We start from the raw sequence: 20,809 nt of genomic DNA on the forward strand, positions 1-20,809 counted from the left end.
CCTAAATGCCTCTAATAGGGTCAGAGTAAGGTCTCTGAGTATTTTAATGTATATTTTTTGTGCTTTAGTTCATGAGTAGGAAGAAATCTGCAGATAACAGTGTACAGATAAAGACTTTCTGAGCCATCCCAATATGCACAGAGAAAAAGGAACTTTCCCCAGTTGAGGAATAAGGGGCTTTGATTGGAAGCATTAGTTTGGGTGACTTTATTGCAGTACTTTCATTCTGTCTGGTTCCTGGCCCCTGGGAGTCTTAGTTCCCTCCCATTGTCATCATTCCCCACCCCCCTTTCTTTTAACCTTACTTCTGGCACTTTTCCTTCTGTGCCACCTTATACTCCAGCAGCAGGCATGAGTGTGCTTGCCATGGATGCTCCCCAGGAGTAAACCCTGGGTCCCTAAGCATCAAGTCCCTTGTAGTCCAAACTGATTGGCAAGAAATTGGAATTTCTTTCTCTCTCTCTTCCTTTCCTTATCTCAAGTACCATCCCCAGCCCCAGCAGCTAACCTTACTCAGAGAGGACCAGGTTTGCCTTTTGATTTTAATGTTTTCAATTCAAAATTTGCCCATAAAGCAGCTTTACTTTTACAGGATAAAATATTATTTTCATTATCTTCCTACCCCAAATACAAATAGCAATAACACTTTTGTGATGTATAGTGAGTCCTGTGTTAAATGTATAGTACACAATGAGGATGTATCACTTTAATGAAATATTTTATTTCTTCTTTTGTTATTTGGTACAATTTGGTTTAATTTGGTTCCACTAACCTTTTTGCCCAAATGTAACTCTTAAAACTTGTTCTTATGAGCTCTGCATATTAAAGAGAAAGGAAGAGACAAAAAAGGTAGTCAGTTCCACTAAATACCAGGGTGAACCGAAGGTCAGGTTCCAGTTTGGGGGGAAATAACACACAAAGGATGTAGCTGAACATTCTCATTTAGGAGATGTGCAATGCATCTTTGGCAACATGTTTTCACCAAGACAATATTCAGTGGTATCTTCCTGCCTCTCCTGTGTCCAAATTGTGTTATTGCTGCAATTAGGGAAATAAAGGAACACGTAAGGACCCAGGGTCCTTATTTTAGGCCATTGAGTTTTGTCAGAAACATGACAGACAAACCTGAGACAGGATCTCCTAGCCAGACTATTTGGATAGGAGAACTGGTTCCATTTTCTTTTAGCCTAATCATTAGAGTGAAAAATGCTCATAGGCCTGGCTTAATAGGTTTTAGCAAATTATATCAACTCTTGAATACCATCCAAGTTTTTAATGATGATGTTTCTAAAGGTGACAAGCTTCAATAGCTTCAAAAAATTCATTGCATGTCTGGTGGTTATGATTTTATCCTAATAAATGATCATTTTTTCTATAGGTCTTGTAGCATTTTCTATTTTCTTCCAGATTCTGGGACTTCATATGTAATAATGTGGTTTGGGGAAACCTGTTGTATTAGTCAGGTTTAATATTGTTAGGACACAATGTCTGACACCTACAATTTAAGGAAGAAGAATTTTTTTTTGCTCATCATTTCCGAGAATTCAGTCTTTGATCGCCTGGCTCCAAGGCAGGAACATCATGGCAGAAGACTGTGGCTGTTAGTCCCTGCTGTCTGGGAAGCAGGGAAAGTGCCAAGGACTGTAGAGAGCACCCAGGGTCAGTCCTCCATACCCCACCCAGATGCAGAAGTCTGCTTTCCCAGTCTGGGGCCAGTCTTTCAGGACTGCTGAGACTTTCAAGGCCATCAGCAGCAGCAGGGCTTGAGGAGATACAGTTGCCCAATCCGTCTGCATCCTATGGAAAGGACCTTAGATTATGTCATCTTAGGTGAGGAAGATGTAGAAGGCTGCAGTTGGACAGTTTGCTCCTCTGCTAAAAATAGGGAAATGACCCTGGGTCATCTGAGTAGGTCCCGTGTAACCTCACGGGTCCTTCGGAGCAGTAGAGAGGCAGAGAAGGCACAGTGATGAGAGTGGGAAGGTCTGGACCACTTCAGTTGACTTTGAAGATGGAGGAGGAGCCTTGTGCTTAGGAAAGGGGTAGCCTCTCTTTGGCAGAGAAGACAGAAGACGGGGAAGAATGACAGCCCTGGGGACACCATGACTACAGGTGAGTGAGACCTGTGTCAGACTTCTAACCTGCAGAGCTAAGACAGCAGACCCAGGTTGTTTAAGTCAAAACAAAGCAAAGTAAAATAAAAGTATATTCTCATTAGCACCCTCCGCCCCACCAAGTTTCTAATTCAGTTGGTCTGGGTTTGTGTTAAGGGAGTTTGTAGTGCTAACAAATTCCCAGGTGAAAACAATGCTTATTAACTGTTGGTCTGGAGCCATACTTAGGGAATTTAGATTTTAGGAATAGCTTCAGCCTGTCTGAATGTTTTAGAGTGTGTTTGAAAAGCTATGTTTGGTAGCTAGTTAATTAATTACAATGACAAAATACTGTGAATAGGAACCCCTCCCTGACATTCTGGGAATTGCTGAGGAGTACCACAGACACTGACCGGCTCAGTTTCTGCTGCTCTTTTCCTGCTAAGTGAGTTCTGGTCCATTTCTCTTTCCCATTAAGTAACTGGTTTTGTTTCGTACTTTGTTATTTCAGCATCACACAAGCTCAAATTGTAACCCTGACTCCATGTAACTGTTAAGTATCTGTAGACTCTGGCAATTTATTAGAATCTCTGAACGTCAGCTTCCTTATTGGAAGAGTAGTACTTTTAAGGAGATTGTAAAAAAATGAAAGCGCCCTTTTACCCTAAGACCTTGGAACATTTCAGGTGCATTGGAGGTATTTATGCACTGCCCTTGGTTTGCATTGCCTGAGACTACCTTTCTTTTCTCTCTCTTCATTACCTTCTGTCGTATTGTTTCTGTGCCTTCTGCTTCTCCCCTTTGTGTTTTTCTCTCAGGTTCACTGAGGAATCTGTGATGTTCTTGCAATCCCATACCTCCTGTCATCCGCTGGTAGGAGCCCTGTGAAGTTCTCTCCTTTTTTATGTTGAGGCTGCCCCTTCCTCAGGATTACCATAGGTTTGACAAGAATTTACAGTTATTTGTGAAGGCTTGCAGCACGGCATTCTAAAGAGAGGGAGTAGTATCAGGTTTGGTATTTTGGCTAAATACCCATTGTCACGGAGTCCAGAGTGAGTTCCCCAGAATGAAGCCATTCATGAACTCTAATTCAAGATCCATGCCTCTTTGTTTGAGAGATTTCTTCTCACACCCAGAAAAATTTTAATGCATCTTCCTGCATCCTCATGCCTAACTCAGAAGAGAATAAACAAGTGGAAATATTCATTTTCCCACATTCAATGCACAAATCTATAACCTATGTTTGGCTTAGATTTAGGAGGAAAGAATTATTAATACCTATAAATTTTGTCTATCCATGGATGAAAGGAGTGGAAAACTGACACAGGACTGTGGGGTTCCCTTTAGTTAGAGACCCTGCAGGACTACAAGGGTCCTCCAGGGCTAGAGGTCCCCCAGGTTAGATACCACCCAATTTAGAAGTCCTCAGAGACAGCAAGAGTCATCTAGGTTAGGGGTCTTCCAGAACGGCAGTGCTGCTCCAAAATGCAAGAGCATCTGTTTTTGCCAGGCATGGTAGCAGATGCCTGTAATCCCAGCACTTGGGAGGTTGAGGCAGGAGAATCCTTCAGAGTTCGAAGCCATTGTGGGCTACAAAGTGAGCTCAAGGCCAGCCTGAACTGCTTAGTGAGACCCTGTCTAAAAAAGAAAAAAAAATCTGGTTTTGTTCTTTTAATTAAACATACATATTCACAGATGTTTCAAGAATAAACATTGAAATATTGATGTAAACAAGTCTAAAATCATATTGTAAGAGGAAACAGACCTGTGTGGCTTCACATAGCGTCCTACAACCCAGCGCACCGCAGCCATGTTCTCAGTGCATCTCTGCTTTCACGTAGGTGCCTACTGGAAAATGAGTGGCCCATTCCCTTGCAGGGTCTGCTCTTTTTCTCAAATGAAGGGCTGGACTGAATTCTTGGGAGGGGCCTCTGTTCCTTCTTGCCTGTGTCTGGGAAGGGCAATCACCATTCCTGTTCTGCTTCTTGAGGCTGAGAGGCTTGCAGGGTGCTCTCTCACTTTCTCTGGTATTAAACTTAGGACTTCTGTGCTGAGTCACATCCCCAACCTTTTCTTTTCATATTAAGACAGGATTTTTAAAAATGTGCAATCCTCCCGCTGCAGCCCCAGAAGTGTGAGTCACCATGCTCAACTCCAGGCCCTTCTTCCCCATGCCTCTGCCCCGGGGGTCGAAAGAATGTACTGGGGAATGTGCCCTTTGAACAATTTTTGTCCCTAATCATCTTCCTGCCTGCAGGATATTTTGAGCTCAGAGCCATATGTAACAGTGTAACTCATTCTGACCATTCTGCATTATAAACAGCCTCCATCTACTCAGCAGAGAGATATCTCAAAAACTTGATTTTCAATATATTTGAATCTGTCTTACTTCTTGTGCAAGACCACATCTGCAGTTCTTTTTTTCTTTATCTAGACTTAGTAGTACTAACTTGGGTAAGCCAGCATGCTTTGGCACAATGGAATTAAGATTCCTAGAAGCCTTTTAACCAGCTGAAAAGAACTTTTCAGAGATTTTGAGAAAGGTGCAGACACAAGCCTGATGTGGGCTCTTCCTTGAAGACATACCTTACTGATAGCACCTATCCTTGTAGTTTTTTGCTCAAGCTTTAAAGCCAAATAGTTCTGAATGTATCAATATATCCAGAAAACATCCTTTAATTACCAGGTGGTATGTTTATAGTAACAAGTTGGCCAAAATGTTAAATTTTGTTTGTAATTTAGAGGAAAATATATCAGCTAATGGAGGCTTACATAGGCAAAACTATTGCCATTTAAAATGTCAAGAGAGGGTGATCCTCTTGAGTATTTTTTGCCTAGGCAATGTTTATACTCCTACCTCCTTCATAAGCCTATGGTGGAGGTGCTTACTATTATGTTGGTTATTGGTGGTATTCACTGACCTTTTCTAGAGCTGAATTCAATCTACCTATCAAATTCTTTCATCTCCTTACCTTGTCTTAGTCAAAGTACAGAGGATGTAAGTTGTCCAGAATACAAATCAAGAGAGAAAATACTTGGCATCCAAATATTTTAAAAGCAGTTTCATTGAGGCAAACATTCAATAGCTTCTTTTTAATTTATAAAGTGATTATCCTGGAAACATATTTTTAGCAATTTCCCAGTATAAATTATATAGGAAGTAGATTTGTAATACAGAATATATCACATATATTTCCTCTTTATCAAATCAATTGTGGACAAGGACTACAAAGTCAATTTTTAATACATAGCAAATTTTAATATACTTACACACACACACACACACACACACACACATATATATATATATATATATATAATATATAAAATGTGTATTTCTCCTCAAACAAAAAACCTGTGGACAAGCTCCTTCAAAGTGCAATTTATAAAGAATCAATTATCAAATACAATTTTCTAGTTAAACACAAGAGAATTTTATTTTATTAGTGAGCCCCCTGCTTTAGCCCAACTCTGTAAGCTAATGAGTTTCTAAAATCTCATGAGATTATGAACTCAGACCAAAATGGATACTGCAATAATATGGCTTAACAAATTATTTTCAAGTATTGTTGGAGTAAATTTAGAAATAAGTGAGATGCTAAATTTACTTCTGAATTGATTTTTGCTAGTATCTTATAGGAAAACAAATACAACTGTCTTTATTGTCCCTACAATTTTTAATTTATAGCCCTCTCTCTCCCCATCACTCTCCTTACACTTTCTCTTCACACGCATATGTCTATATAGACATTCACATACATACTTGCTAGAGATTCAATAAAATCTAAAGACCCAAATCTCATTTTAGCTGTGAAGAGCTTCCATTTTCTTTGTCACAGGTACCTGAAGTTAGATAACCTTTTCTATCCCAAAGTGTCTATTAAATTGAAAAAATTTGATTGAAAAAATGTGTTTTTTGATGAAGCGTAATCAATTTGAATTCCCTGTTTTTAAGCATTACTAAAGTGTTTCTAGGTTATGGGCACTTGCTCTTGATTAGCACGTATAGCATTCTATCAGAACGTTGGCAAAATTTAGGGCTTAAATAGCTGCAAGTCAACTTCATAATATCTGAAATAATGAGTATTTAATAATTTAGTAAGTCAGGATTCAGACTCTACATTCTTTTCCCTATAACTTAGTCATAATATTGTCTCAACTTCTTTCCAGAAAAAATTTCAACAAGGAAGCTTTGAAAATCTATATAGTGTCTCTAAATTATGTGGTAAGCTGATGAATTAGAGTGTTTCTAAAGAAGGGTATTGGCTACGATGCAAACATCCAGTGTTCCTCAGATCATTTTTTTTCTCCTCTATATCTCTAAAATAGATTTTAAGCCTATTAATTGATGCAATGAGAGATAAGTTGGATGGTTTGTTAGAGCAGTGTGTTTGCTGTGATTATAGAAAACTAAAATGTATAAATGTTTTCATTAATTTGAGGTAAATATATAACACTCAGTATGCCATTTGTTACATCAGGTATAACTAAGCACATTTTCAAATAAATCTGTTTTTATGGGATGAATGCATGCTTATTTTTCTGATTATTCCCATTTTGTGCTGAATATGATCATATTTTTAACAGTTTATGCATATAATTCTGGCATTATCTTAGAATTAAACACAACCACTTGTTTAAATAATGTTAGTATTTGTAGGATCTAAGTTTGCATTTCTATGTTTTGTTTGGATTTGTTACCACTTATTAATTTTCTTTATTAAAGTTAGTAAATATTTCTAACACTTTGTGATCTCCATTGGGACCTCACAGCTGTTGTGATGGGAGTCTTCATAGTTAGAGCTGTGTTTATTGTAGTCTCAGCTTTAGTAAACTTCATTTGTAAGTTGGAGACATCTATTCTAGCTACTTCTGCGGAGTTGCTAAGCTTCCTAAATGAAATGACACGTGTGAAAACTTTCATGCAGGTGAAGATGATGCAGAACAGACTGGGACGGGGCAGGAAGGGATGCTTGTGTAGAGCTCAGGGGCACTGCTGCTCTTGCTCACCTGTGAAGGACTGCTGGCCCTTCCTTCCTGGTCCCTCGTGAGTGACTATACACAGTGACAGACGCTGGGATGGAGGTGTCCCTGGCTTCCTGACTCGCTGCCGGACATGTCCTCTGAAGGATCTTACTTTGAAGGATTCCTATGAGGTTCCGTGCCACTGAGCCTGTGAGCAATGATACTGCAGACAAGATGTGGCTGGAGAAAACCCTCATCCTGAGTCTTTCTCCTTTCATTATCTTCCCAATATTCTGCTTCATGGTTCCCTAAAATCTTCCTGAAATGCTTCATTTGTGGTTTCCTACAAGGACAGGATCACCGTAGGCAGAGCCTCCACTCCTTGCTTTATTAAAGTTCACCTGTCCCTTATGCACTTCTTAAGGAAGCACAGAGAAATAGTGTTTTCATCCATATACAAATACTGTGTTAAGCAATGTTCAATACAGTTGGTGTTACTGTCTTTACAAATCTGATACTGCAAAGTTCTTCATGTACTAACCACACAGGGATGCTAAGGCAAAACAAAGATTTTCTGTAACTTTCTAACTAAAGATCCTTTTTGGAAACAACAATTTCCTGAAGCTGTTAACATATTCTGGGACTTAGAGCCCTGCTCTTAGTCTCGGTCTTCAGTTTCTTTCTGATCTAGAGACAGGAAACTCTCTTACATACTTTGGCCACTGAACTTCGCCTGTACTATGCCTTAAATGAGTTTCAAGCATTTCCCTTCTGCACTCCCCTTGTTTCTTCTCTTTTTCTCAGAAATGCCCTTCTTGTCCTTGCCAAGCAAATCCTGGGGTTTCTTTCATCTGTAATATTTTTCTACAAGTTTCCTTAATTCCCTGAAATGGATGTCATTTGCTTCTTACTTGGTGCTTATTACTCGGTGCTTATTTATTTAGATGCAATCATATTTTTAAATATTTTGTCTTTGAGACAAGGTCTCACTATGTAGTTCAGGAGGGCCTTGAGCTCTCTTTGTAGCCCAGGCTGGTCTTGAACTTGCAACAATGCTCCTACCTCAGCCTCCTGAGTGCTGGTATTACAGGTATACAACACTACTGGACTTTACATGTTTGCAACACTTTTCAATAAATAATACTTTCACTGAAGCAAGAAAAGCCTGAAGAAATTAGAGACTGCTGCTCACAATTCTCATACCAGTGATAAATCCTATCTTCCCCATGATTTTGCTGTCTTCCTGATGCTTTTGTTTTGTTTTCAGGTCTGAAGTTCGAACCCAGGCCCTCCCACACGCTCAGCACAAGCTCTGTGCTGAGCCACAACCCCTGCTCCTTTGCCTGTTTTTTTTTTTTTTGTACTGGGAATCAAACTCACAACCCCAAGCTTGCCAGGCAGGCGCTGTGCTGCTGGGGTATATCCCAGGCTCCCATTGCTTTAAACTCACAAGAATTTTAAAAACTTTTTAAAATTAGGATTACTTACTATATTCCACTGCATTATTAGTTTTTCTGAGTTAACAGTAAGTGATTACTATTCACCCAAATCAAAATATTCCTGAACAATGTAATACTTGCGTATGATTTTGTTATGACGGTGACAATCATTAACTACATGATGGAGATTTGCCATGAAGCTGACTGCGTGCGTCCTAGGGTACCTAATCACATAATGTGTCTCCCTCAAATTGCCCTCCTGCGAGGTTGGTGTCACGTCCACTTTATAGACTAAGAAATTGTAGGTAAGGATGTTTAAGGTTTTGTCCAGAACTGTGAGAGCTGCCAATGGCTGAGTTGCAATTCGAATCCTCCATACTGTTTTTTTCTAAAATCTTGTGCTCAACTGTTTTGTTTTGTATGGTAATTAACATAGGCAATTTCCTATCTTTGGTTACACTCAACTTTTTCACTGCTGCTATTAAAAGGAAAACAATACTGTGATTAACATTCTGATAAAAAAAAATTTGCATGTATCTGTGATTATTTCATTTGAATAAATTTTTAGCAATGAATTGTGTAGTCATGAATATTTCATGACTATTGATGTCTAATTAATTTTTTGGCAGACCTGGGAATCCAAGGCGGCGAGCTCCACCGCTGAGCTGCAGCCTTGGCTCTTCATGTTGTTTTATTTTAGCAGGGTCTTGCTAAGTGCCTGATAGTTTTGTGCTCGCCCTACTCCGCCCTTGGGTCCTCAGTTAGGTGGGAGTAGGGTGCCACTCCACCTGGCTGAGCTCTATGAAACCTTGCCTTCTTGACTTTTTCTTGCTTCGGCAATCCTTTAACAGCTCGTTCAGGACTGTGCAAGTAACAGGAGGATTTTAGGAGAAAGCAGTCGGTGAGTCTGCATGTCTGGGCCTTAAAAGTGTACCTCTGACCTCGTAGTTACTAATTCCGTGTATGCAAAGAACAATTGTACCCAAGTCATCTCACTGAGCAAGCAGCTTGAAGCTGGACCCCTAATTCAGGGTATGTGCTTCTAAAAGGAGGTAGTTAACATGAACAGTGATTATGTTTCTTAACAAATGCATCTTTTAACCAGCAATAAAGTTTTTACAGAGAACTCTTTTTGAATCACTCCACTAATAAATTTCCTGCGTGTTAAAAGCTGAAACAGGTAGTAATTTTCATACAAATTACTGACAACATTGGCAGAATAGTGAAGTGCCAGTTAGCAGAATTGGACAACTAACTGGACGCAGGGCACCCGCGCCCGGCCTTGTTACAGGGCCTCCGGGGCCACCGGGCCAGCACAGCCCTGCCTCAGGGCCTCCCCGGGAGCAGCGCGACTAGGAGGTCCGGCCTCCCAGTCCCTCTGCTCCGTTCAGCTGTCTCTCCCTGTGCTGCGCTGTCCAGTGTTAAGTCCACTTTGAAGTTTAAGGCATCACGTGCTACTTTAGTTAAAAAATATCTTGAATCAGGAAAGTTTAAGTAATTCATTTTAAGATTTATTTAATACCAATTCAATGAAAATAATTTATAGATAAATTTAAACATCATCCAACAAATAACATGATTTGTATTAATAATGTGTGAAAAATTTGTTTTTGAAAAATTAATATTTTGGAATTGTAATGATTTCTTGTAGAATATGCAATAAAGGGCTCCCAAATCTTGATGCCCCCAGCAAAGCTTTCCTTACTGCTAAGGAATAGCTGAGATAGCATAATGTCTTAGTTCTTCTGGCAAAATACCCAGAAGGGGAATAGCTGGGTTGAGTGGGACTGCTAGTTCTAGCTTTTTGATTTCCACAGTGACTGTACCAGTCTACACTCCCACCATCCGTGGAGAAGCATTCCTTTTTCCCCACATCCCAGCCAATGTCTGTCGTTGATGGATTTCTTGATGACAGCCACTCTTTCGGGAGTGAGATGGAATCTCAGTGTTGTTTTAATTTGCATCTCTCAAGTGACTGGTATATAAGTATACATATGCATGTAAATATATATATGTGTGTGTGTACACAAGTTAGATAACTAAACTACTAATCTCTGTTGTACCCTAAGAAAATAGCTTTGTTATATGTGTATTATAGCAAACCTGTATAGGGGCTTACTAAATGTGTTTGTTTTATCCTTTTTCCCTAACTGATATGTTAAGGGACCTAATTGATCTGTTGAGCAACACTCTCCTCTGTAAAGAATTGCAAGAATCTCACCTAATTGATATGTTAACCATTGTTGCTCTCTACAAACTACAGAAGCTGTGCTAAAACAAGCTAACAAGGGTTGTTAATCACTGCTAGGAGCCTCTATTCTCCGCTAAAGAGCTAAGGAAAACTAAAATGGCAATTAATTTACATTTGTTTAAAGTAACCTGCTTGTGTGCAGAGAGATTTGCGTGTGAGTTTAACCCTTTACCCTGACCTTGACACATTACCGCCGTTTTCTGTTCTGTATGGCGCCTTATTGCCTCCCTCTCCCCTCACCTATCTATCTAGGCCATAAAGAATTTGGGTTTCTGGTGACCTCCCCCTGACCCGGTGATGATCTGTTGTAAAATGAGCCTGCCCCAATTTTAAGAATTGCTTAGCTTAAACAAATTACCGGGTAATACTATGGCCCAAACCCCAATCGGTGCTTTCCTTTTGTTCTGTATGTATCAAATGAGTTAGATATCAGGTCTTCGTAAAACTTAAGTTCCAGCGTCTCATAACTTGTGACCCCTTCGCACTCACTAGCGAAGACAAGCTGTCCTGAGATAATTAACTGTCCACTTTCTTCTCCAAATATTGCTGCAGACGTGCCACTCTGAGATAATGTCAGTCTGCAGGATAAAAATAATTTTTAAAAAACACCAGAAACTCCCTAGAGTGTCAGAGCTAAGTGGACAGCAATACAGTTTCCAGACTCGGGTCAACAAGTTTGATGGCTCTACAGGTTTCTTTGTTTCTCTCCCCCCGCCCTTTCCTCCAGCCCCTTTTTAAAGTCCTCCCTTCAGCTTCTAGGGAACAGTCTCCAAATTGGCTCCTGGAGACTGGTCGCCAGGCCTGGAAATAAAGCCTTTGCCACTAAATTTTCGGTCTCTTGCCTCCTTGGATTTTATACCAGGGCTCAAGTTATAACATTTGGGGGCTCGCCCTGGATGGAAGCAAGACCCCAGACTCATTTCTGAACATTTGAAAGTAAGTGCTCTGGAGGATTTGTTTGGGCCGCGGTCAATTTGTAATTTTGAGGGGACGCCCTCAATTTGGGAGCGGGAACCACCCGAGGACAGAGTCAGTTGGTTTGTAGGACAAATTCTGTCCATTTGTGACTCTGCCCCGGGTGGGGAACAGCTCCGTTTGGAAGGGGACGCCCTTAATTTGGGAAGTGAAACCTCCTGAGGACAGAGTCAATTGGTTTTTGCCATTTGTGACTCTGCACCGGGTGAGGAACCACTCTGTTGGTTAATTTGTTAATTCCTCCAGATCCCAAAATTTGACTAATTTTTGGGCAAAGGCCATTTTTGCTGCAGCTTGTCTCGTCTTGTATGTCTGTTTGTTTGTCCATTTGTTCTAATTGTTCTCCTTTTGGTTACCCTAAATCTAACAGAACATTCTCTCCTAGGAACCCCTTCTACGAGCCCAGAATGGACAAAGGGATTTAGATATTGATGTGCAGTGTTTTTGTTCTTTAAAATTGTTTGCCTGTTTGGATTTGTTACTAACTTAGGGGCTTGTTGCCCATTTCTGTTGCAGGATCCATATGGCTTATTAGATTCAAGCTTCATAATAAGAAAAATTATTTCCTTTAGCTCACCAAACTGTGCAAAAAGCACCCTTTGTTTGTGTCTTTAATGTTGTGGCGCCTTGTTTAATATGTAAGTCTTCAACTGATTGCTTGCAACCTTGGCATGCCTTTCAAAAGGAGTATTTTTCTTTCTGGTTAAAAAGTAAATATATATGCACATATATGTGTATATTTATGGTTTTAAGAATCATATCAACTTTACCAAGTAAAAACCAGGTCATACTGTAATTGAGCCAGTTAAAAGGTTATAGCTTTAAAAAAAAACCCAGCATTTTAATGTGGTAAAAAGACATAAAATTAATTAAATATGTTTTAGACTACTAGAAGGTAACTTCAAGGGTTTTGTTGAGAGTTTTAATGTTGTCTGAGAAGCAAAAAAAAAAAAGATAATTAACTGGTGATAGTAAAAAAGAGGGACAAAGAAAGTGGTTTGTCTTCAAGTAAAATGTCTGCTGTGCCAAAATGTAAAAAAAAGATAAAACTTAGAGGTATATTATAAGTTATAAAAAGCTCGAGATGATATAAATTTTGTCTTGGTTTATAGTACTGAAGACAACAGGTTTGACAAGAAGTAAATGTGTTCAAAGTTTGACAGTATTAGATCAGTTTTGATAGATTTATTTATAAGATTCTAAACCTTTGCTGCAAAGTGTTTCCATTAATATGAGATTATAGATGATAATAGAGATAAGATATAAGTTTTCACATGTGCTGTGGACCTCTGGGAGATTATATGGCACAATTTTGTTACCTATGAAAAAGCTTCTTTTTGTTAAGTATGTAATTTCAGTAAAATGATGGCCTACCAGGTGGCACCCTGGGACAAAAGGTGGTGTGCCATCCAGATAAAGCCTGCTCTCTGATATAGAATGCCAAAACCATGTTGTCCTTTTGTCCCAAGCCGATTGGACATCCAGAGGTAAGGAGGTTTCCCTAGTATCGCCAGTTGGTCTCTTTGCAACTCAGTCGGCCCCACATGTTAGAAAAAAGATTACAAAGGTTTGAGAGTTTAAAAAAAAATGCCCCTCAGCCAGTTGATAGAGATAGCACAAAAGGTCTTTTAAAACTAAAAAAAATACCGTCTACTGGAAAATTTGTCCAGCGTACCTGAGTCCTCACAACTGACTTAGAGTTAAAACTGTTGGGCAAATGGAATCAGGAGATTCCAAAAGTTTGGGCAGAAGACAATCTTCCAGGGCTAGCAGTCAGCCAAGTCCCCCTTCTGATGGAGCTCTTACCCCAAGCATGCCCCTTCTGCTTGTGACAATGCCCGATAAGCCTGCAGGCCGGGAAAGGGATTTAAAGTCCACATGCAGGGGCTAAGAGACAATGATATTCTCATTCCTTGTGTCTCTCCCTGGAACATGCCCTTGCTTCTAGTCACTGAAGCCAGGGACAAATAACTATCGCTCTGTACAGGATCTCGGAGAGTTAATACATGAGTTCTGAGTCTATACCCAACAGTGCCAAATCCTGAGAACACCTGGTACTCTGTTCTGAACCTGAAAGATGCTTTCTTCACTTTGCCACTTACTCTGGTGAGTCAACTCCTTTTTGCCTTTGAATGGACTGACCCAGATACGGGGGTAAAAAAACAGCTGACCCGGACACATTTACCTCAGGGTTACAAGAACTCTCCCACCCTTTTTGATGAGGCATTAGCAAGAGATCTTTTAAAATTTAAAAAAAAACACCCTGAGATAGTGCTCCTCCAACACATAGATGACTTGTTAATAGCCTCGACCCCCACAGAAGCTTGTAAGCTTGTCAAGAGACAACTGAGAAACTGTTAAGGACTTTGGGGCAATTAGGCTATAAAGTCTCGACTAAAAGGGCACAATTGTGCTGTCAGGCTGTGACTCATCTGGACTACAAATTGCAAAAAAAAAAAAAAAAGGAGGATTTTGTCTAAAAAAAGTGTCCAGGCTATATTGCAGATCCCATTCCCAGAAACTAAGAAACAGGTGCGCGAATTTCTGGGAGCTGTCGGATACTCCAGGCTGTAGATTCTAAATTTTACTGAAACAGCTCACCCCCTGTAGGGCTCCCTTAAGGAAAAAACTCACTAAACTGGACTGATAAATGTAAACTGGACCTTGCGGCAGCTCAAGTGGGCCTTGACAGAGGCCCCAGCCCTGGGACTCCCTGATGTTACCAAGCCATTCACCTTGTTCGTAGATGAACTCAGGGGCATTGCCAAAGGAGTCCTAACCCAGGACATTGGCTCTTGAAAGAGGCCTATAGCCTATCTTTCCAAAAGGCTCAATCCAGTAACAAGAGGGTGGCCTCCATGCCTAAAATTCTGGCCGCTGTGGCAATGCTACTTAAAAGAGGCAAAAAAAAAAAAAAAAACAAAAAAACAAAAAAAACAAAAACCTCACTTTTGGACAGAAGATTTCTATAGTGACCTCCCACAGTTTAGAGACTCTTATCAAAACCCCTCCTGAAAATGTGAGTGCTAAAATCTCACACTATTAGGCCCTGCTCCTAGACCCAGAATTGATAGTTTTCAAGACTTCTTCAGTTTTAAACCCAGCCACCCTTATGCCTGACAACGACCTGAGAAATTTCACAGATGGAAGCAGCTTCATCCAGAACGGCAGAGGCAGATGAGTGGCTGGGGCAGCAGTGACTACCAAAAGGAGGTACTCTGGGTTAAGCGGTTAGAGCCTGGCATCTCTGTCCAAAAGGTGGAGCTCATTGCTTTGACTGAGGTACTAAAACTAGCCACAAAAAAGAGGGTAAACATCTATACAGATAGTAGATATGCTTTTGCTACTATACATGTACATGGAGCCATCTATTAAGAGCGGGGTCTCTTAACCTCAGCCAGGGCAAAGATTTAAAAAAAGGGGGGGTGGCTCCACAGATCCTAGATTTGCTGGCAACAGTCTGGCTGTCGGCAGATTGCTGCTATTCACCTGAGGAAACAATTTGGCAGATCAGGCCTCTCAAAGAGTAGCAATCACATCAGAGGGGCCAGCCGAGAAAGTAACTGCTCTGATGCGAGTCCCCCCGACCTTGTCAAAACCAGGCTACACAAAGAAAGACTGCACTGGTTGTTGTGAGCCATCTAACAGATTCCAGTCCCTGTGACTAAAAGACAAGTGCAAAATTTCTAGGAGCCACAGGACTGATCCAGAGTTTGGGACCCTGGCAGAGGTCTGTTGTCTACCTTTCCAAGACACTTGATTCTGTAACAACCAGATGACCACCCTGTCTGTGGTGATTTCCTCAGTGGCCCCCTCATAAAGGAAGCTTAAAAATTGACTTTTGGACACAAACTCTTGTTTCTTCCTGTTCCCTGGAGACTCTCATCAAGGCCCCATCAGACTGCGGATGTCTAATTCCTGAGCCATACATTATCAGGCACTATTTCTGGAAACAGCGGCTTCAAACTCTGGCTACTTTGCTGCCTGAGGATGACCCCTCGTTGCCTCATTACAATTGTACTGAGGTCATTGATCACCTCACGGGACTTCGACCTTATCCAGTGGATAAGCCATTATCTAGAGTTCCATCCTACTTCTCTGATGGAAGCAGCTACGTCTATCAAGGTAAGCGGGTCTTGGGAGCTGCCGTTACACAAAATCTCAGGTTCTATGGGAACAAATCTTAGAGCCAGAGACATCAACATAGTGGGCTAAACCCATTGCCCACACTGAGGCCTCAAGTTGTCTTTATCAAAAATGGGGTTTATTGTCTTCTGGAGTCAAAAGATTAAATTGCTCCCCAAATTTGGACTTGTTGGCTGCCATCTAGATGCCAAAGAAAATGGCTACTATCTGCTGTATAAGCCATTGGGCAGAAGATGATCTTGTTATAGAAAAAAATAATTTGACAAATGCCACCTTCCAAAAGATAGCCAAAAAGCCCCAAAATCAGTGGGGATTGAGATAAGCTTGACATTACTGCTGATCCCACCTATTTTCTTTGTCAGAGCCCATTTATACTTAAAAAGACCAACATCTGGCAGCTCAACTTCCGAGAGATTCCCGGGGGCTAATATCAAGCTAGCCCAGTCTGTGAGCTTCAGATGCCCTCAGTGCCAATTGGTAAATCTAAAAGTACTGCAACAAATAAAAACCACTGGTTATCGTGAGATTATGCCTAAAAACACTAAAAAATAGATTTTACAAAAATAAAAAGCCTAAAACTTCAAGGATATAAATGTTATAATGGTTGATACTTTCATTAGATGAGTAAAAGCATTTTCTACTTAGTCTGAGTCAGCTCTGATAGCAGTTTCCCTGATTTGGTCTCCCTTTTTATCCATGGGGTCCGACAATGGCCTGGCTTTTATAGCCTAATAACTCAAATTAACCTAAGCTTTACAGATCAATTAAAAACTCGATTGGGCTTACCAGCCTCAGAGTTCAGGAGAGGTAAAAAGATAAGTTAGATTTTAAAGACTATAATTACTAATGGCCTTAAAAACTGGCGAAAACTGGGTAAGTCTCTTTTCCTTCTGCCCCTTTGTGTGCGTGATACATCCCCTATGTTGCAGATATTTCCTCTTTTGAGGTTTTATATAAGAGATCTTCCTCTTATCATTAAAGGTTTCTAAAAATTAGCTGATTTAACTAATCAAGATCTTATTAAGTCTCCCCCAGACTTTTCAGCCAGCTCTGACTTCCATCCACTGGTTATTTCGCTGCTGCCCACTGCGAGCTAAAGAGCCTAGGCACCTAGACAAGCGACCTCATCATAAATCACTTGAGCTGCAATAGACTGTCAAAGTAGCTAAAAGCCTGCCTGGATTCAACGTTCCCACTGCAGACAGGTCCCAGCTTCAAAAGACCATTAGCCTGCGGATAAATAAACTGTCATTTCTTCCAAGGACACTTTAAAGCTTAAGATTGTCTAATATAACTGATAATTTTGTGTTCTCCTCTTTTGTAGAGACCCCTAAGAGGCCTCTGTCTGACTTAAAAATTGTTACTTGTATGATAAAACAGAGTAAATTTAAATGTTGGTTTTCTTTCTCCTTTTGGTTAACAGCTTTAATGACAGCTACAAGACCTTTGTTAATCCTCCTACTGGGCCTTGTGTTATAAACAAGTTGATAAACTATGTCAAAGTTCTTAAAAGCATATAATTTTAAAGACACATACAAGGTTATAAACAGATGCTAAGGAGTCAATGATTTGACACACTGACTAAAATCAGTGGGAAATGTTGTACCCTAAGAAAATAGCTTTGTTATATGTGTATTATAGCAAACCTGTATAGGGGCTTACTAAATGTGTTTGTTTTATCCTTTTTCCCTAACTGATATGTTAAGGGACCTAATTGATCTGTTGAGCAACACTCTCCTCTGTAAAGAATTGCAAGAATCTCACCTAATTGATATGTTAACCATTGTTGCTCTCTACAAACTACAGAAGCTGTGCTAAAACAAGCTAACAAGGGTTGTTAATCACTGCTAGGAGCCTCTATTCTCCGCTAAAGAGCTAAGGAAAACTAAAATGGCAATTAATTTACATTTGTTTAAAGTAACCTGCTTGTGTGCAGAGAGATTTGCGTGTGAGTTTAACCCTTTACCCTGACCTTGACACATTACCGCCGTTTTCTGTTCTGTATGGCGCCTTATTGCCTCCCTCTCCCCTCACCTATCTATCTAGGCCATAAAGAATTTGGGTTTCTGGTGACCTCCCCCTGACCCGGTGATGATCTGTTGTAAAATGAGCCTGCCCCAATTTTAAGAATTGCTTAGCTTAAACAAATTACCGGGTAATACTATGGCCCAAACCCCAATCGGTGCTTTCCTTTTGTTCTGTATGTATCAAATGAGTTAGATATCAGGTCTTCGTAAAACTTAAGTTCCAGCGTCTCATAACTTGTGACCCCTTCGCACTCACTAGCGAAGACAAGCTGTCCTGAGATAATTAACTGTCCACTTTCTTCTCCAAATATTGCTGCAGACGTGCCACTCTGAGATAATGTCAGTCTGCAGGATAAAAATAATTTTTAAAAAACACCAGAAACTCCCTAGAGTGTCAGAGCTAAGTGGACAGCAATACAGTTTCCAGACTCGGGTCAACAAGTTTGATGGCTCTACAGGTTTCTTTGTTTCTCTCCCCCCGCCCTTTCCTCCAGCCCCTTTTTAAAGTCCTCCCTTCAGCTTCTAGGGAACAGTCTCCAAATTGGCTCCTGGAGACTGGTCGCCAGGCCTAAAAATAAAGCCTTTACCACTAAATTTTCGGTCTCTTGCCTCCTTGGATTTTATACCAGGGCTCAAGTTATAACAATCTCTAAGTTCATCAAAAAGAACAGTTTGTATTTTCCTGATTTGATCATGTTTTTCATGCCTAAATCTTGTAATCTGAACAACTACTTTTAAGACAGCAATATGCAATAGATTAACTAGTGTTGATTTCCTACTATTTTTTGAAATTACTTTTTATCCTTTTTTTTTGTTTTTAAAATAAAATAAAACAGACATCAAGCTACTGAAGGTTGCAGTTAGAGAAGGCCTTAAGTGACCATTGTCAGTTTAAAACCCTACACTAATAGAATAAATGGGAAAATCGCATGATCATCTAAGGAGATGGATAAAAGCATTTGTTAAAACCTATAGCTAACATTTTAGTTCAACAATGAAATATTTCTTGTGACAAGAAAAGGATATCCACTGTTACTGATTTTAACCAATATTGTGGTACAGCACTTAGTGTAATAAATAAAGGAAAAATGCTTTGGAAAGCAGTTACCATTTATAGATTATAGGTATGTTTATGCTTTTAAAAATGTAAAAATAATATAAAATAAGCTTACAGTTAATGAGAAAATTTAGGAAGATTACCAAATATAAAACTCAGAAAAATTAACTATATATCTATATACTTGCAACACATAAATAAAATTTTAAAATATCTGTGATAGTTAACTGTCAACTCCACTAACTTAGGAACCACCTGGAGAATTAGTAGAACACGCTCCACGTGTTTTAGGATGGTTACAGAGAGGCATGACTTCAGTGATGTATGTGGTCTCTGGCCCCTTTTAGCCACCTCTGTTCCTTTTCTCTCTTTGGGTCACTGTGAACTGAGCACTTTATTACGGCATGCACCTCCCCCATCATTTCCTGCCTTAGAGCCCGTGAGCAGGGATTGAATCCCTGGAAACAGTGAGCCAAATAATCCTCTCCTTCTTTAAACTGTGGGTGTCAGGTTTTTTGTCCCAGCAGTGGGGGAGCTGGCTAATAGAGTATCATTTTAAATAAAAGCAGGTGTGACCTCAAAAGTTTCTTCAAGTGCCTACTAATCCAACAAAATTTGCACCAAAATAAAAATGTGCAACATTCACTGCAGACTACCTTTACATCTGATAAAAATTTTAAATGTGAAATTAAATGGGTGTTACCCCATGCTAATTGGATGACTCAATATATTTTCATTAAATTTCGTTTTGTATTTGCAAATTTATAAATTTCATGCAGTTTCTCTCAGTGGTAGTATCTTGCATAATGATAGCACAGTATCACAATCCAGAAAAGTAATATCAACACTACCTGTGCATCTTATCCAGATTTCTTTAGTCTTAAGTATATTTGCATATGTATGTGTCTGCATGTGTGTGTGTTTGTGTATATAGTGCAGTTTTAGCCCATAGAGATTTATGTAATTGCCACAGTTAAGATGCATGGTAGTTCCATTCTCACGTGGATTTCTTATGCTCACAGCCTTTGTGCAATAACAACCATTTCTTGGTCTTCTTCCTCTCATCACTAACCCCTAGCAATCACTAACCTATTGTTTATAATTTTCTCATTTAAGAATGTTATGTTAATGGAACCATACTGTATGTAACCATTTCAGATTGAGTTTTTTACTCAGCATAATTTTTTTGAGATGCATCCAAGTTGTTACTTGAAGATTTTATATATATATATAGTCTTTTTGAGACAGTTTCTCACTTTGTAGCCCAGGCTGGTCTCTAACTTGCAATGATTCTCCTGCCTCAGCCTCCTGAGATTATGCCATCCATCACACCTGGCTGTGTTACCTATCATAGTTCATTTCTTTTCATTGCTGAACACATCATTATAGAATCACTAGAAAGTGACAATGTTTAAGACCAGATGGTGCTTACAGAGATATAGGTACTTTCCTAGCTCTACATGAAACAGACTAGGACAGATCCAGAAATAATGGTGTCACTGTCAAGTGGGAAAAATTGGGACAGTGAACTGTCCTAGTGAAAAGAAAAGTATCTTGACTCTTACTTCATACTTAATTAACTTAATTAAAATCTAACGTTGAGCTAAAATAGAAAGGCAAACAATAAAGCTGTGGGAAAAAACCAAAAGATTCCTAAAAGGACTCTTACACATTAATTAAAAGACGACAACATAAAAACAAAACTGGCAAAAAACTTGCACAGGCAGTTAATAAAAGTGTGCACCCCTAGAGGCAGTAAGTATATGAAGTACTCAAAATCTTTACACAAGGAAAAACAAAACGAAGTCTACAATCTCTCCAAAAAGAATCTTCTGGATATGGAAAGTTGTAAGGGC

The 20,809-nt window shown here is 39.7% G+C and overlaps 1 long non-coding RNA gene across 1 annotated transcript in view; it reads left to right on the forward strand.

Annotated features, from left to right (window-relative positions):
- The first annotated feature begins 1,419 nt into the window (after nucleotides 1-1,419).
- The window catches only part of LOC134476166 (uncharacterized), a 45,204-nt gene continuing 25,814 nt past the window's right edge, over nucleotides 1,420-20,809 (forward strand). The window contains exon 1 of the long non-coding RNA XR_010047735.1: nucleotides 1,420-2,538. This is a non-coding gene — a long non-coding RNA (uncharacterized LOC134476166). The remainder of the gene's footprint in view (nucleotides 2,539-20,809) is intronic.

This window comes from Cavia porcellus, unplaced genomic scaffold (assembly GCF_034190915.1).
Source record: "Cavia porcellus strain 051 isolate PalLab524CR breed Dunkin Hartley unplaced genomic scaffold, mCavPor4.1 scaffold_1, whole genome shotgun sequence".
In the NCBI taxonomy this organism is placed as follows: Eukaryota; Metazoa; Chordata; class Mammalia; order Rodentia; family Caviidae; genus Cavia; species Cavia porcellus.